At 46.3% G+C, this 15,982-nt stretch overlaps 1 long non-coding RNA gene across 1 annotated transcript; it reads left to right on the forward strand.

Annotated features, from left to right (window-relative positions):
• Positions 1-14,086: 14,086 nt before the first annotated feature.
• Positions 14,087-15,132, forward strand: LOC122189726. Its single transcript, XR_006181943.1, has 2 exons — positions 14,087-14,161; positions 14,254-15,132. It is a non-coding gene; the product is annotated as an uncharacterized LOC122189726 (long non-coding RNA).
• The last annotated feature ends 850 nt before the right edge of the window (positions 15,133-15,982 follow it).

Genomic DNA, 15,982 nt, shown 5'->3' on the forward strand with positions numbered 1-15,982 from the left:
GAGTTTTCATGATATAGCATGCCTGCTAGTAATGCTGACTTTCCATTGCTGGAGCTGCAGGTCAGCATCTCGTAATTTTTGCTTTGATTTTTAACTGCCCCTTTTTCTGAGTTCATTTCATTGGTACAGCTATTCAGCATCCGTACTTAAAGATAGTTTAAAACAGCTGCTCTCGTTAAGGGGGTGCTGAGATGCCGCTCACTCCCTTCGCATCTTCCCAGCAATGAGCCTGGAGAGTCTTCCTCCTCCTGCCCCACTGCTGGCTGATGCAGGGGGACCTTGCAGGAGTTCCTGCTGGAAGTGCTTGGGTGCTCACAGTGTTTAAAATGAGTGTGCTTTGTGCATGAAATGCTTCTACTTGGAGCATTCCTGTCTAGGTTCAGCAGCAGTCTATTTTGTGGTACAGTACCACATTGGAAAAGGCTTCCTTTAAACACCACAGAGGGTTCGTTAGATGTTTTGTTGAAAAACTGTAGGAGTGCAATGCTCGAAGAACTGACTGAAGTTTAGAGAAGAGGCTGAGTGCCCTGAACCAGCTCCCAGAATAGCAAGCTCAGTGCTGTGGGTCAGCCTTAGCACCTCCCAGCAGCTGTGTGCATTTGCCAGCCTTGAGGCAGCAAGAAGCTGTGTGCCAGGAAGCCGTGGTGCTGGGGCAGAGGTGCTGTCAGAGGTCTTCCTGCCTACTGACAGGGCTGCTCCCAGCCACGCAGAGAGATCCCTTTGAATGCTAACCTTCTGCTGCTCTCTTTTTGGTGATGAAGTATTCAAGGGAGCAAAAAGTGCCCCAGTTCATATGCTGTCCATCGAGACGAGCAGAGGAAGCAGAGCACAACAACGGCATGGCTGAAACCCAGTGAATGCAAATGATTTACAGAGGAGCTGATTTAAGCACTTCAATTACTCCTGTCAACATCCGATAGCATCTATTTATGGGTATGAACTTAAATGCATTGTGTATAAGAAAGAGGTTGCTAATAGACAGCTGTGGGACTGACACATGGCCCAGTGTGTCTGTTTGCTAACCAGGTGTTTCCTAGTGGTTTGAACAGGGAAGAGAAATCCTGCCCGGCAACGTGGAGCATTCTGAGCTAGAAATGACTTGCCAGCTTTATCAGCTGTGGTATTATTACTTTTTGTTGTAGCCTAGAAAGGAAGTCAACCTGACCTCATTGCACTTGAGCTGGAAAGATTACAGAATCCTTAAGGTCGGAAAATACCATTAAGATCACCTAGTCCAACCATCCACTCAGCCCCACCATGCCCACTGACCACATCCCTCAGTGCCACATCCACACGGTTCTTCAACATCTCCCTGGGCAGCCTGTGCCGTTGCCTCACCACTCTTTCTGAGAAGAGATTCTTCCTCATATCCAAACTGAACCTCCCCTGTCACAACTTGAGGCCTGTCGCTGACCTCTTGTCCTGTTATCACTGTTATCTGGGAGAAGAGGCTGACTCCCACCTCACTATGACCTCCCTTCAGCTTGTTGTAAAGAGGGTTGAAGTCTCCCTTGAGCCTCCTCTTCTCCAGACTGAAGACTTGTTCACCTGGTCTGAACAATCCCAGAATGCTCAATGTGGCAGCTGTTGCACAAACATGTGTTCTTGTCCTTCAGAATAACATCATCTTCAAATGGTTCTGAATTTGCAAAAGGAGAGGAGAAGACTGGATCTAGCTGACTGTCTGAGGTTGTTAAGAAGGAACATGCAAGCCAAAGGACTCAACCCTCAAGCTGCCCATCAGCTTTGGATTTTATGCTGTTCAAGGTGCTTTTGGCAGACAACTTGTGAAGTTGCACAAGGGGACTTTTATAGGGCTTCTGCATCAGTAAACAGAGTGCAGTCCTCAGAGGCTTGCAATACTTTTCTCCTCCCCGGTGACAAAGGTATATCCACATGAAGAAAGCATGTAATTAAACCTGCGAGCAGTGGATCAGCTAAAAATATGACCTTTATGGACCTTTATGTGGTACTTAAAGGGTGCTGCAGATAGTGTGCTTTTATGCTAAAGTTCTTGTATGTTTCTGGGAGTGAGAGCTGTTTCAGGGCATCTTCTTTATCTTTCTTGTCACTTTTTCTATTAAACCATGCCCTATTTCTGTTCAGTGCACCAAAGAGCGTGCATTGCACTGACATCTCTCTGATTCACTTGTGGCATCTTTAGGAAATGAAAAGTGATCAAATTCCCTTGTCAAGGAGGATGCTCATTTGGAGAGGTTTCCTCCTTTTTTCTTAAAAGTACAACCCAGAAATGAAACTTGAAAAGGCCCAAGGCCCAGATCTAATTACCTGCATTTAAAATGCGAGGAAGGGAGGTTGGTTGTACAAAACCACCCATTAGCAAATAGCCTCCAAAGAGCAGCGTGCTGCCTTTGCTTTGCGGGCGCTTAGACTTACATAGTAGCTGATTTTATGGAGTACAGTATAGCTGTTAACCAGCAGGACGGAACTCTTCAGTTGCCTTAGTAACTAATCCAATCCAGGGAGGACATAAAAATAGAATACATAATTTTAGAACCTTTTGGCCCTTTGCCAAGCAAAATATTCTCACTAGCAGCAGTCACATTTGTGATTTGAATGGATTTTCTTAATAGAATAGATTCTGTTTGTTTTATGGAGATAAATGGTGCTTGCTTCTCAAATCTGATTAATTGCACATCCTGGCTCTTAGGTCTTGTAGCTACTGTACTCTTCCCTAAGTTTTATTTAACTAAAAATATAACAAAATAAAATATAAATTAAAAAAATGGAAAAATGTTTTAGTTGCTGGCTGCTGTTCAGACTTAATCTGGTTTAAAGGAAAAAAAAAAAAGACGACGATAGCAGTATAACTCAATAAATCACGTAAATTGCCAGGAGGAACATCGTAAGCATCTGCTTAATTCAAGTGTTCTTTTTCTGTATTGATTTGTAAAGCTTGTTGAGAGAAAAAGGGTATTATTTTTAAGAAGGCGTTATTGAAAGCCTTGCTGCAGACGGCCATATGGTACCGCAGCACCGCTCATTGAGGCGAGCAGGAGCCCCATACCAGGAGTGATGGGAGTTCTGGTGAGGGTCAGCACTTTTTCCCCCCCACATTCTATTACTGTCACCAGTGTGTATGGGTCCAGCGGGGCTGAGCCCTGGCAGAAGCGCTCCCGCAGTCCTGCTGTGTGCCTGAGCCAGGTGTGGGTTTCCTGTAACACAAGGTGTGGGTTTCCTGTAACACACGTACTGAAAGCACGTGCTGCTCAAAAGAGTGCCGTTTTACACTGTAGTGATTCAGCAGGTTTCTTGTTCCACTTTGGGATTATCAGCCTGTAGGGTGAAAATCTAAATATAGCAAATACGTGCTTTGTGCAGTGGTTGTAATGCTTTTTGCTCAGTGCTTGCTTTTTTTCCAGGCGGTGCTATTCTTATTTTGGCGTCGTAATTTATTAATGTGACTAGCAGACTCCTCTAAAGCAAATTAAGATTTTTCATGGTTGTGCGCTAAAAGGATGGCATGCCAACCCAACAGGAAGCTTCTGCTGGAGCATGGCTGTAATTAGTTTATGGTCCTGGAAGGAGGGGAGATGGAGCGGGCCTGCCTGTGGCTGGGCAACCGAGCCACAGCAGCATGAGCTCCTGGCACAGCTTGATCTAAAGCAGGGCTTTCCAGATACAGATTTTAAGAATAAAATAAACCAAGCAGGAGGTAATGTGATAATTAATTGTCGCCCTTCAGCCTCTCTCCTCTGCCAGCATGGTAACATTTCCAGTGGAGCATAACAGCGCATTTGCCATTTCCCACCGCCCGAGGATCTCATGGTCGCTTGGTGTTAATTTTTAGGAGTTTGGCGACTTTGTCTGAGAGCTCTCCTACAAGCCTGTATGTGCTGAGGGTGCTGTAGTGCTGAGGAAGCTTACAGGCTGGGGCTGACTGTATGGCATGGGCTGTGGTGTTGGTGTTTGGGGTGAAACCAGCTGGAAGGGAGCTCCTGCACAGAGCCGGCGTTCATTTTCTGCCTGGACCTGCTTGTCTTTGCTGTCCTGGCAGCTTGCCTGAGCTCAGGGTCTGCCTGAAGGTTTCTATTTTATTGAGGATAAAGAAAATGCAAGTTCTGTAGTAAAACGCAACCTGATCTGCTACTAATTTTTTTTTTCAAAGAAGTTCAGAAAGCAGTGCATTAATACAAGCATTTGTGGCCAAAATGTATTGTGCAGTTAATTCAAGTAAATTGCAGTTACTCTGTAGCAAATAATTACCACCTGTTTCACATCTGCCTCAAATCCACTCAAAATACAGCAATCTAATCATCATTGCTGTATTATTTATGTAGTTTCATTATTTGCAGTTTGATTTCTATTTACTAACCCCATTTACAATAATTTTTTCATGCCTTCTGTACACAGAATGGCAGATGCAATAGCCTCCTTTGGATTTGTTTATAAAACCTTTCAAAACATGGTTGCAGTGTGTGATGGGGCTCCTGCTGCCCCCCAGCCGCATGCTGGCCTTTCCCACACTGTGCTCTGAGATTCCCACGCCTCCATCTCATCTTCAGAACCAGTGCACACTGATGTACCACGCACATGGTTCTCTAAACTTTTTCAAAGACAGCTTTGGTCAGTTTGGATGGAAACTCCTGAGACAGGTGTACCTGCAGGGCAGGAGCAGATGGATTCACAATCCTTGTCCCCAGCTGTGTGGGGGTGCAGGGACAAGGCATGGGGAAACATGCTCCATGAGTTTGTCTTCTCCATTTCACCCAATGCATACATTGCAGCCGTGACACTGAAAGCGAGACGTGATCCCCATCCTTTCACTCTGAGTTAGGCTGGCTGGCCTCCATAGAAGTATTTATGCAGCAACGACCTGTCTGCCCATAAATTTAAATTTTACACTTTTGGACTTGGGCTTCCTCCACTGTTGCAGTGCCCTGTTGATGGTGACTGCTTTCACACCGGGGATGGATGGTGTTTCATAGCATCACAGAATGGTTTGGGCTGGAAGGGACCTGGAAGCCCACCCAACCGCCTGCCATGGGCAGGGCTGCAACCCATCAGATCAGGCTGCCCAGGGCCCCATCCAACCCTGCCTTGAGCACCTCCAGGGATGGGGCACCACAGCTTCTGTGGGCAGCTGTGCCAGCCACCCTCTGAATGAAGAATTTTCTTCCTAACATCTAACCTAAATCTTTCCACTTGCAGTTTAAGGCCATTCCTCCTTGTCCTATTACTATCAGATGATATAAAGTGTCAGTCCTGCTCCTACTTATAAGCTCCCTTTAAATACTGTACAGGAATGTTGGAGTGAGGTCTCCCTGCGGCCTTCTCTTCTCCAGATGTAACGAACCTGTTCTCTCAACCCTTATTCATTAGGAGAGGTTCTCCAGCACTCTGATCATCTTTGTGACCCTTCTCTGGGCACACTCCAGCAGTTTTCCTCCTCTAGCAGCATCTTCATCCATTTGTGATGTGGGCGAGGGCAGGCTGGGCATACACATCTGCTTCTGATGCTGATCTGAGAGAGGAGCTGCAGGCTGAGGTCTCTAAATACCTGTGGGCGTGCCATAAAAAATGGTATTTCTGGCAGGAGTTCAGCTGGGAGGATGCCAAGTGAATGAGTTGCAAGCTCAGCAGCACCATTGCATGTCTTTGTGCTACCTCTGGTGTCTGCCTGTCAAAACCTGCCATCGCGAGCAGTAATTATGCACATCCGTTAGCTGAGCAGCCATTCTCTGAAGCGCTTTGTGGCAGTCTCTCTCAAAGAAGCGCATATCTCATCTTGGTGTCAGCACGATGACCATAACACCTCCCCGAGGGAGATGCCTCTGATAATGCTGTATTAAAGGCAGGGCTCGGTTTTGTCTTTGAAACCTCTATCTCACAAGCCAGCGCACAAGGAAAGACACCTATTATAATTTGGTAGACAAACGTTAACAAAAGCTGCCTGCGCACATGCACACACACAGACACTCAACATTAGCATTGCAGGAGGCTGTGATGGTGACAGGAGTACTTTTACTGTCATCTCTGCTGGGGGAAAAATAATACCTATTTGTGCAAATAACCCGAGCTTAGCTTCGTTCCCAGGCGCTCCCTTTGCACGTGTGAGTATGTTTTGTCAGCTCTGTCTTTGGGTACAGATTAAAATGCATCTCTTCGCAGTTCTCGTTTTCAGAATAGTCGTGCTTGTTTGTGTTAAACAAATTAGTGCCATAATAGTCCTGTCCCCCTGTGGAGACATAAATATTGTACAGTAAAAATCTAAAATGTATGTTTATTGTGTCTATTTCCCAAAAAAATGCTTAACTGAGTTACTGTGTTTAATTTTCTTGATTGTTTTCTGTTTGTTAAATGAGAGCGTGTCTGAAAAAAACTAAAAGCAAAGCTAGAGGCAGAGGATAACAACATCTATGGCTATTAATTAAGCTGAAATCCTTGAACATGACTCCTTCCAACTTGTTATCTTCCAGACACGAGATGACTTTGTTCTTTGGGTGACTACTGCTAGACAGACGCATCCTGTTGTGATAAAGGAGACCAGCTGGATTTAGGACTGCGGCGTCGTGTTTGTGGTATGACTGACCATATGTGATTTTCTGTCACGTTTGCAGATTTAACGTTAAAGCTCTGAAGTATTTGCACTTTGATTCATGCTTTTCCACCCGGTTTGGTAACAAAATAAGAGGTGGCTTTGTGCAGCTGGTTTGCAGTAACGCAGGTCACGCTGCAGTCTCTGCAAAGCACAGGGAAAGCTCTTGCAAGCTTGTCCTTAAGATTTGTTTGGGGCTGATTTTTTATTTTTCTTTTGCTTTGATTTGTTTGGGGACAAGTTTTCTTTTGTTGTGCTGTTGTCTTTTTGCTTGTTTTGTTTTGCTCTGAAGGAGGAAATGACTGTGACCAGAAACTACATTTCATCAGGGACGTAATTTTGAGTTCCTGCTCTGAGCGTGGTCTTTATCTGGCTTCACCAGAACCGAATAATTCTTTTAATTGTTATTGTCTTCCTGCCTGCTCTGAGAAATGCCCGTCTGAAGCCTCTGCAGAGTCTGAGAACAGAAGGGCATCTGCTTGTGAAAGAAGCCTGGCAGACAGCAGATAGAATTTGGAGTTTGGGGTCTATTTTCCCTAAGAAGGAGCGCTTTTATTTGTTTCTGTCCATAGCTACAATTTGTCTATAAAACATATGGCAGAAAGGAACCAAAGGTACCTGCAGCATTTGGCTGAAGGAAGGAACCAAAGTTAATATTTGTCTTCAGTTTTACAAAGGCACAGGGGGGAGGAGCAGGAGCCTCTTCTCAGTCAGCGCTGCTGAGAAATTACTGCAGCCTGAAGAGCAGTTTGCATTTCTTGGTTGTCTGGACTTGAGAGGAGTGCGTGTAGGAGCAAAGGCCAGCGGTGGTCACGAGGATAGAAAGGAAAAACAAATAGTAAAATTCCTTTTTTGCTCTGTGCAAGTCTTACATAGAACTCACAGTGACTTTATTATCATCTTTAAAGGGTTACACTCAGCTCCTCTGAGCTTCCTGGGTTACAGCCAGTGCCCAGCCCTCCATAGACCATTCTCCTTTTAGAGAAGCATTCACTGTGATTATGTCTTACATCAGACTGTATCTTTTGTACCTTCCCTAACACTGAATGCTTGAACAACAGCTCACTTGTAGCAGTCAGTGTTTGCAAATGGCATCTTGTGAGAAAGGGTGGCAGAAACTGAGCAAATGCAATTTCTTTCCAGTATGGACTGTTGAATCACAGCAGCTGAGTGGGGCACAAGGGGGGAGCAGCTGCATCCTGCACCAGCAGGGAAGGTGCTCAGCAGCACCAGGTGCCAAGAGGCAGGCGGGGTGGGAGGCTTCTTAATCCCATCCAGGATTTTCAGTGTCTGCCCCTGGGTCAGGAGCTGCAGAGGGATGCTTCTGCTCATCTGGCACCCCTTGTTCGGGTGAGGTGCACAGCCATGCAGGCAGCAAGGGGATGGAAATGGAGAGACTGAGACTGCTCATTTGTCACTTAATTTTGCTGATGATTCCTCTGAACAGTGAACAGGCAATCTTGTAATGGGCTGTAGATTTCCATGATGAAAGCCAGCTCGTTACGGCATAGATGTGAGTGTTGTGTGACAAAGAGATGTTAAAATGGAGAGGTTAGTATCCAATTATTTCTGAAAATTGTGCCTATATCTAAGTGTGAGCCGTTAAGTATTCCGAAAGAAACAAGTGCATTTAGGCATTTTGTGCATATTCCATATTTTTTTTCCTTTGAGGCAATATTTTAATTTTTGCAGGGCTAAAAGCTATTATAATTTAAATTAAAAAGGCATGATGCAAAATAAATGCTCAGTGCCTGTCCTGCAAGGGGCCGCATCATGTCAGAGCATTCAACAAGGACCACAGCAGTACTGCACTCCCTAAGCGTGGTGTGGAAGCTGGATTAGATGATCACAGGATCATAGAATGGTTTGGGTTGGAATGGACCCCAAGGATCATCAAGTTCCAACCCCCCGGCCACAGGCAGGGCCGCTAACTTCCAGCTCTGGAACTAGACCAGGCTGCCCAGGGCTCCACGGTGCTTTTCATGCAGCAGATAATACCCATCCTACACTTTATTTTGCAAAGAGCTGTCTCTATTGCTGTACATCATTTTCCTTAAATGTACAGTGGTTGTTTTTTTTTCTGTCAGGAAGCACAGGTCAGTACTCCATAGGCACTAGGCCCTCATCTCCCAGCTTGTAAGACAGGTTCCCTGAGGTATCACAGGGTGGGCTCTGCAGTGAACTGCAACAGCACTGTCCTGCTGCTGTTAGTCATGGAAAGGCTCTGACTCATCCAGGTGTCGCACTCAAAAAGCAAATCTGTTTATTATTCCCTTAAATCAAAGCAGGCACTGACAGCCCGGACTAGTATGGTGCCTACCAGAAGAGAACATTCACTCTGACCATGTCTGGGAGACTATTTGTTTTCTCATTACTGGGAGTGTGCTGGCCCAATGTAAATGTCAGCGAGCTCGGCGTGTTTTGTGCAATGAAACAGATAGATCTAAAGCAGCAGCAGGTCAGATCTGGAGCTGAGGAGCTGCAGGAGAGCACTTGCTGCCCCATTTCCATCCAAGTGGCTCAAGGCCGTTGTCCTCAGGAGTGCAGTGCCTGCACATGCTCAGAAAGGAGGAAATGATTCTTCGTGATCTAGCAGGTTGTAGTGTGTTTTTTGTTTCGTTTTGCTTTTTTAGCAAATATTTCCTTAGTCTGGGGTTTAAACATTTCTGTATTTGCTAAGGAAAATGCAAATGATACCTATTTCTGGAACAGCTGCTGGTGGGAGTCTCCTTTGTGCAGAGAGCTCGGTGTACAACCGATGTGGTACCAAATTGTGGTGTCTGCAGGCAGTGACACGTTGCAAAAGGCAGCAGAATATCTGGGAGATATTGGGCTTGTTTGCAGTACACCTGTATGAGATTGGGAAAAAGAAGTCGGAAAAAGAGCCCCAAACTCTTTGTGAACTTCACATTCCTCTGGCATCAGGACATCTAGAAACAACGCTGAGGTCCCCAGTCGCTCTGTTAGAAGGTGATTTTTCCAACAAAGAACCGGCAAAGAAGCATCTTGCTGTGTCTACAGCACATGAGGCCCTTATTAAGGGATCGGCTGATTATTATTCTGCTACTCGCCCTTATTTTCCTCTTCCACTCTCTGTCTCGCAGGAAGGCTGCATACAAATATAGCAATCGATGGAGAGGAGATGTTCCTCCTTTCCGAGATTAATTACAAACACAGGGAAGCTCTGTCTAGCCTGCATGTATGATTGATCTTGCAGGAGGAAATGCAATAGGAAACTAATGCTTCCTTTTATCCAGTAAGCAAAGTTCAGAGATGTTTACATTCTGCTAGGTAAGCACAGCTGTCTAAAGACGCCAAGACGGATGGACTGTCCTGTCAGCACAATTCCTGCCGAGGGAAGGGCCTGCACCATCTCTGTGGACTCCCTCTGCCCACAAGGCTGCAGGGCAGAATTGCTAATTTAGCAATCAGCTTAATTGTTGCACTCGAGCAGGGAGACCCACACAAAGCCAGTGCAGTGCTGGTGGAGGTAGCGCTGGGCCTGCTGGGGCTGCGCTGTGGGACCCGGAGAAGGGCTCCTGCTAGCACTGCACACAGTGTGACTGTCACAGGCTGGCTTCCCCAGAATTAAAGCTTTTTTTTCCTTTAAAACCTGGCTGGCGCAGGGAGCGCTCTGCTTATTCTCTCCCAGCAGCTCGTAGCGTGGAGCTATGGAAGCATCTGCAGGAAGTGCGGTGCCTAGCTGCCCTTGTATCTATTTGTGTACAAATACAGTCTTACGAGCCATGGATTTGGCTCAGGGTCCTTCCGAAAAGGCTCATTTTGTTCTTGGGCACAAGCGGACACTTGCAGTTAGCCTGAGAAACACAGTTAGAGGTGATGGATCCAGCTTAGTGACTCAGCCCTCTTCCTGGCAGTCTTCTAAATTATAGATGCACTGCTGCTGATATTTAACTCCTGCCAGAGTTACTGAACTAAATGGAGGATTTGAAGTACTCCTGCAACGCTAAGTCTGGAGGAGATCCACACCTGGGGCTGGTTTCCTCAAGGAAGAAGAAATCAGCGGGTTACCCCAGCCATAGCATCCCATAAGGTGCAAGAACGTCTCTTGGCAAGGCAGTGAGCATCCAGCCGGCACCCAGCCTGCAGCCTGCCTCGGTTACACAGCCTAGTGCTGCACTGCTGGGGGCCACAAAGTCCCCGCGCTAAAATAATCAGTGTAATAAATACGGCGTGAGGAGCGCAAGAGGAAGCAGGGATGTCTCTGCATCTCCCCCGTGGAGCTGAGCCTGCTGGAGTCCAGCCCTGCATGGCTTTCGCCTTTTATTTTCCTCCCGGAGGTCTGCTGGTGCCGGAATGAACGCTGACACGCGGTCGCAGCGCGTTTCGGCTGTCCTTTCTCTTCGCTTTGCACATGCAAATCCTGCCTGACAAGCGCGGCTCATTGGCTGTTTGAGTCAGTTTAGTCGGCTTGACAAAGGTTATTGCAATAATTGATGTTCCTCTTCTAATAATTAATGTTAATGAGTCCACTAAATAGTAAACAAGACAACAAAGAACTGTTAATGAGACGGTCTTCACTCATTTGTGTAATCTTTCCGTAAGATAATGGGCGATAAATACGTCGCTATTCAGCCATCTTCCAGTCCTTAATGCGTGGAGAGTGTTTTAAAAAGAGATCTGAGCTGATTTTTTACACTTGCCTTCAGTAAATGCAGCAGGCTGGGTAGGTGGGGCATCTGAAAGAGTTTGGAGACCTATATAATTAAGTGCCTTGACATTCTGCGTCTGAAGGACATTGGCGGATATCCAAACAGTGTGTTCTGCTCTCAAACCATTTAATTGAAACCATGCAAAGTTGGGGAGGGGGGAGGGCGAAAGAGGGGGAGATGTTGGCAAAAACCCTCCGTGCGTTTTTTCACTGTTGGATTGACCAGACAGAGCAACAAAGCTGATAAAACAGGATTAGCAAAATTGCATTGTTGGATATTATATGCTGTGTGACATGTACTACAGCAAAGGAATTTGGCAGGATTAACCTGCGGAGGATAAAGATGTACCAGACAAGCGGGCTGAATTAATAGACTGCTGTGACCAAAGCAAGGAAATCTATTTGCATGGAATATTAGCAGTGAGAGCAGAGCTGTGCTGGAGGAGTTGCGCTTGCTGTCCTGTGTGGACCCGAGGACCAGGCTCACCAGGCAGCAGTTCAGAGTGAAGAAAGCAGCTTCTTGGTTCCTTTTTGTTCTTTCCTGATTCTAAACCAAAAAAAGTGCTAATTCCTAGAGAGGGTGATCTGCATTATTGGATCTCATATCTGTCCCCCCCTGCAAAAACAAAGAAGTTTTTTTCCTGTTTATAGGAGATGAGATTCTTCTCCTAATGTATACATATTAGCCTCATCCCAAAGTAAATGTGTTCTGTTGTCTTTCCTCAGGGCTCACAGCACCAGCCGGCATGGGAGAGTGCAGTGCTTCCTCTGCCACTTATTCAGCTGCTGAGGAAATTGGACACGAGTGAAAATGGTAAGAAAGCTTTTAAACCACATAGAGAACATGAAAACTATAGCCCATAGGTGACTAAAAACTGTAAAATTGTACTAAGGGTGCAGATCAGATGAGCTCTAAGACCGTGTTGAACTATTTGACAGTGACAGTAAGGGCAGAAAGGCAGCATCCATCTCTGGTGCAGCGAGGGGAGAGAGAGTCTTGGGTTAAGTGTTCATTTCTCACTTGCAGAGTGCATAATACTGGTTCTTAGTGGAAAAGGCTTTTAAATTGGCTTCTGGGCAGCGAGCGATGCATACAGGAGATTGATTTCGTTTTAGAGCTCTGCTGTACTTGGATGCAGATTGCGTGAAAGGTTTCATAAGGATTTAAACAACCTTGAAAAAAGCTTGTATCATTTGTTTTTCTTTTCCCACCCACAGTACCATTGTCAGACTTCAATGTTCCCATGGAACAGGGAACGTGCAGAATGCATTTGGCATTATTCTTGGTGTGACAGTGTGCTCCTGCCTGTATGCGCAGTGCCGCGGCACGCAGGGAGGGACCTGTCAGCATCTGGTCACCTTCAGCATTGCCGAGTCACTGCTGCTCAGGAGCAGCCAGAGCACGGCTTCCACTTTCAGACTCTTCCTTGCCCGTGTTGAAGCTGAATAATAGACTTGCATAAAATATGAATACGCTGTTTTGTTTCTTGTAGCACTGTGTATTAAAATTTCAGAAACTGCTCTTTAAAGAAAAGCTCTGTCAGCGTGACATAGCTGAGGCTTTACAAGTGCACGCACGTGCAGAGGTGTCAGATTCATCTCCGTTTCGTGCAGCAGCTCCAATATAGAACCTGGGAGGTCTCCCCTTACTCCACTTGTTTGTAGTTTCTTTGCTTAGGCACTGGTCGTGACCCCATCTCCCATCTCTGCAGTGAAAAGTCAGTGCATGAGGTTTCCTTTGGATCAAATAGGGAAGCACACGAGTAACTCCCTTCAGTCAGAAAAGTGGAAAGTTTTGTCTCCACACCAAACCTGCTCCAGAACTGTTAAAAAGGAGCAGTTTCTCCCTGGAGATGTGCCAGGCTCCACATCGCATGCTTTCTCCCTGTTTTGCTTAAAGACTCCTGCATTTGGTCCTCAACACAGAGGCAGTCCCAAGCTGGGTGACAGAAACTGTTTTATTTTGAGCTCTGGTTGCTAAGGAAAGTCCTTAATGCACATACTAGATTTGAGTGTTTGCCTGTTGTTTGCTTCATAGTGTGGATAAGTTAGCAGCCCGTGAGGTGATGAGAATGACCTGAGCATTGCAAGTGAGTCACTGTACCACACGTGCAGCATTTTGAGGGAAATCAATCTGAAGACTTTGGTGGTCAGCAGTGAATTGCATCTCTCAACTTCCACACATCTCTGAGGGATAGGGCCATGCAGGGGAGCACAGGGCCTCCAGATTGAGTCTCCCTTGGTTCCAGCAGGACCCTTAAGACTGTAGGCAGTACCCCTCATGCCACTACCCTGGGGACAGGCCAGGCAACGTGCTGGTGTACTACCCACCCCAGGCAGGGCACGTGCTGAAGGGTGTGAGGCTGAACAGCAGCACAGTGCCCAAGAGGCCGCATGCTCCCCGCGGCACCGTTCTCCTTCTGACAGCATCTTGGCATCAGTGAAAATGCAGCAGCCTGTTTCTTTGTGTCTCTTGGGGCTGGGCTGAGTTTCTAGGTTACATCCCCTGCCTGTGAGCCTCCTGAGATGAACACAGGATGTGGATCATGAGGATGCAGCTGAACCCGCATCACACTACAGCAGCCAGTCTTACAGTGCAGCAGATCTCAAGTGCAGAATCTGTCTGTCATTTCTGGGGGAAGAAGTTCAGCTGTAGTACTTCAGTGTCGTTGTAAGCAGGTGGGAGCATGCAACCTGTGGGATGGACAGATGTAACCCTCTCTTTGCTTTTCAGGATGAGGATGGAGCACAGAGGATGCAGGGCCCTGCCAGGTGCCGTGCAGCAGCTGGTGTTGTGAATCAGGCCGTCACCAGTCGGAGAACGGCTACTTCACAACACCAGGGTAGCACTGCACCACACTTCTACACCAGCCAGAGGAGCAGTGAGGGTCCCAGCACGGGCACAGCCAGGGGAGCCCAGACCTGCTAAGGTAATCAGGCGCTCTACTCCTATTTAGGTAACCAGCCTCCCATGGAAGTCTGGAATGGAAGTTAGGCCCCCTAAACATCTCTGTGGGTCCAGTCCTTAGGCTCCTGTGTGCTGTGTGAATGGGGAAGAAGTATGGAAGCAGTCTCTGCGTGCCAGGCACATCTCCCAGCAGAGATGGCTGTGGTCCCTGCCCTGCTGGAACACTTCAATGCATTCTTTCTATGAAGGATGCTGTGGCCACATTCCTTGGAAATGACACTAAAGCTGTCTGGTTCTGATCTGTGGAAGCAGCTTTCTGCTCTGGGATGCAGGACAATGGGGGCTTCTCACTGGTGGGGCTTTCCCTTTCCTCCCTCCCCAAGTAAGACTGGCTGTGCGCTCCTATGTGTTGGCTGCCTGCTCTCCCGTCTGTCATGAACATTTGCATGGGTGTAAAGCTAACAGAAGAGAAAGCAAACAAGGTAGCATAGAAGTAATTAAGGATTTTATAAAAGTTTTCTTTTCTTGTTATCATAATTCAGCTCAAGCCAGTAGTATAAACTACCTCAGTCTCATCCTCAGTATGTGATGCTGGCAGGAAGATAGATGCAGGGGAGAGTGAGAATACACACGAGATCAAAAATAGCACGGACAGTCTGGAAATGCACGTGCACAGAGGCACATGGGTGGCTGCATCACATGTCCTCATCTTCCCCTTCAGGAGAGCTTCATACAGAAGCAACCCCAAATTTCATCCATAGTGAATATCCCTTAGCCTACACCATGAAGGGCATATGGGGGCTGTATGGGGCACTTCTCATGCATTAGGAGAGGGCAGCCTGATCTTGCTAGTTAGCCATGGTGTTTTTACATTGATTAGAGAGAAATGAGAGGGAATGTTTGAAGTTCAGGCACCATGGCAGGAATGAGTATGACGATGTCAATGTGATTGTAAAAAGTCTGTTTTATTAAACTTGTCTTCTGCTAACAAAATGTGTCCTCTGTGTCCTGGTCTCTGTTTATTGTAATCTGGTTTTAAAGCTCGCTACCTGTAAGACAGCTGTATGGTTTGTTCACCTAAGGTTTGTTTCAAAGGATAAAATAATGCAAGGCTTTAGAAACAGAAGGTTACAACAACGTAACCTCTCTTACTCCTGCACACATATTCTATTTACATGGGCAGCTATTCAGATGCAGCATTAAATACCATTTCATCTTTCTTTGTGAACCAGAAGCCTCTTTGACCTATTCAGTTCCTGTCTGCAAATACACATAACATTTGAAATAGGTTAATGCTTAATATCTGCTGACAGATGACCTGGTGGATGGTCTCCATCCTTCCCTTAACTATGAGGTGTGGAGATATGGTATGGGTAAGGCGGCTTGTTTCCAGCTCCTTTTGTGAAGGAATTTCTTGGGATGTCACATTTCAGAGGTACCTGGGGGGCCTTTATTGTACTTTATTGTACTTAGTGTTTCTAACTGGAATCTATCACACTTTATGTTCTCCTAAAATGATTTCCTAGCAAATTAATGCGTGCCGTAATGTGGTACTGCTGCTGAAAATCAAACACTCTTGCTCGTCATTAAGGAACCCGATCATGCCATCCAGTAGGGAGGATGGAGGGCTGAATAGCCGGCTGTCAGCTTTAGATGATGGAAGCAATTTCTGTTTGCTCCATTCAGCAGTTAGAAGTACTTAATTTTAGCACGTACTGCAATGAAAGGTGAATGCACAGAATAAATAGCTCAATATGAGTTTTACATTTCTGTGAATGTTAATGCTTAAGCAAGTGCCCACAGTTCTTGTTCAGCTGGAGTTCTGTCTGCTGGGATGGAGAAC

This window comes from Lagopus leucura, unplaced genomic scaffold (assembly GCF_019238085.1).
Source record: "Lagopus leucura isolate 7727_CA_CO unplaced genomic scaffold, USGS_WTPT01 Super-Scaffold_100157, whole genome shotgun sequence".
NCBI classification, from domain to species: domain Eukaryota; kingdom Metazoa; phylum Chordata; class Aves; order Galliformes; family Phasianidae; genus Lagopus; species Lagopus leucura.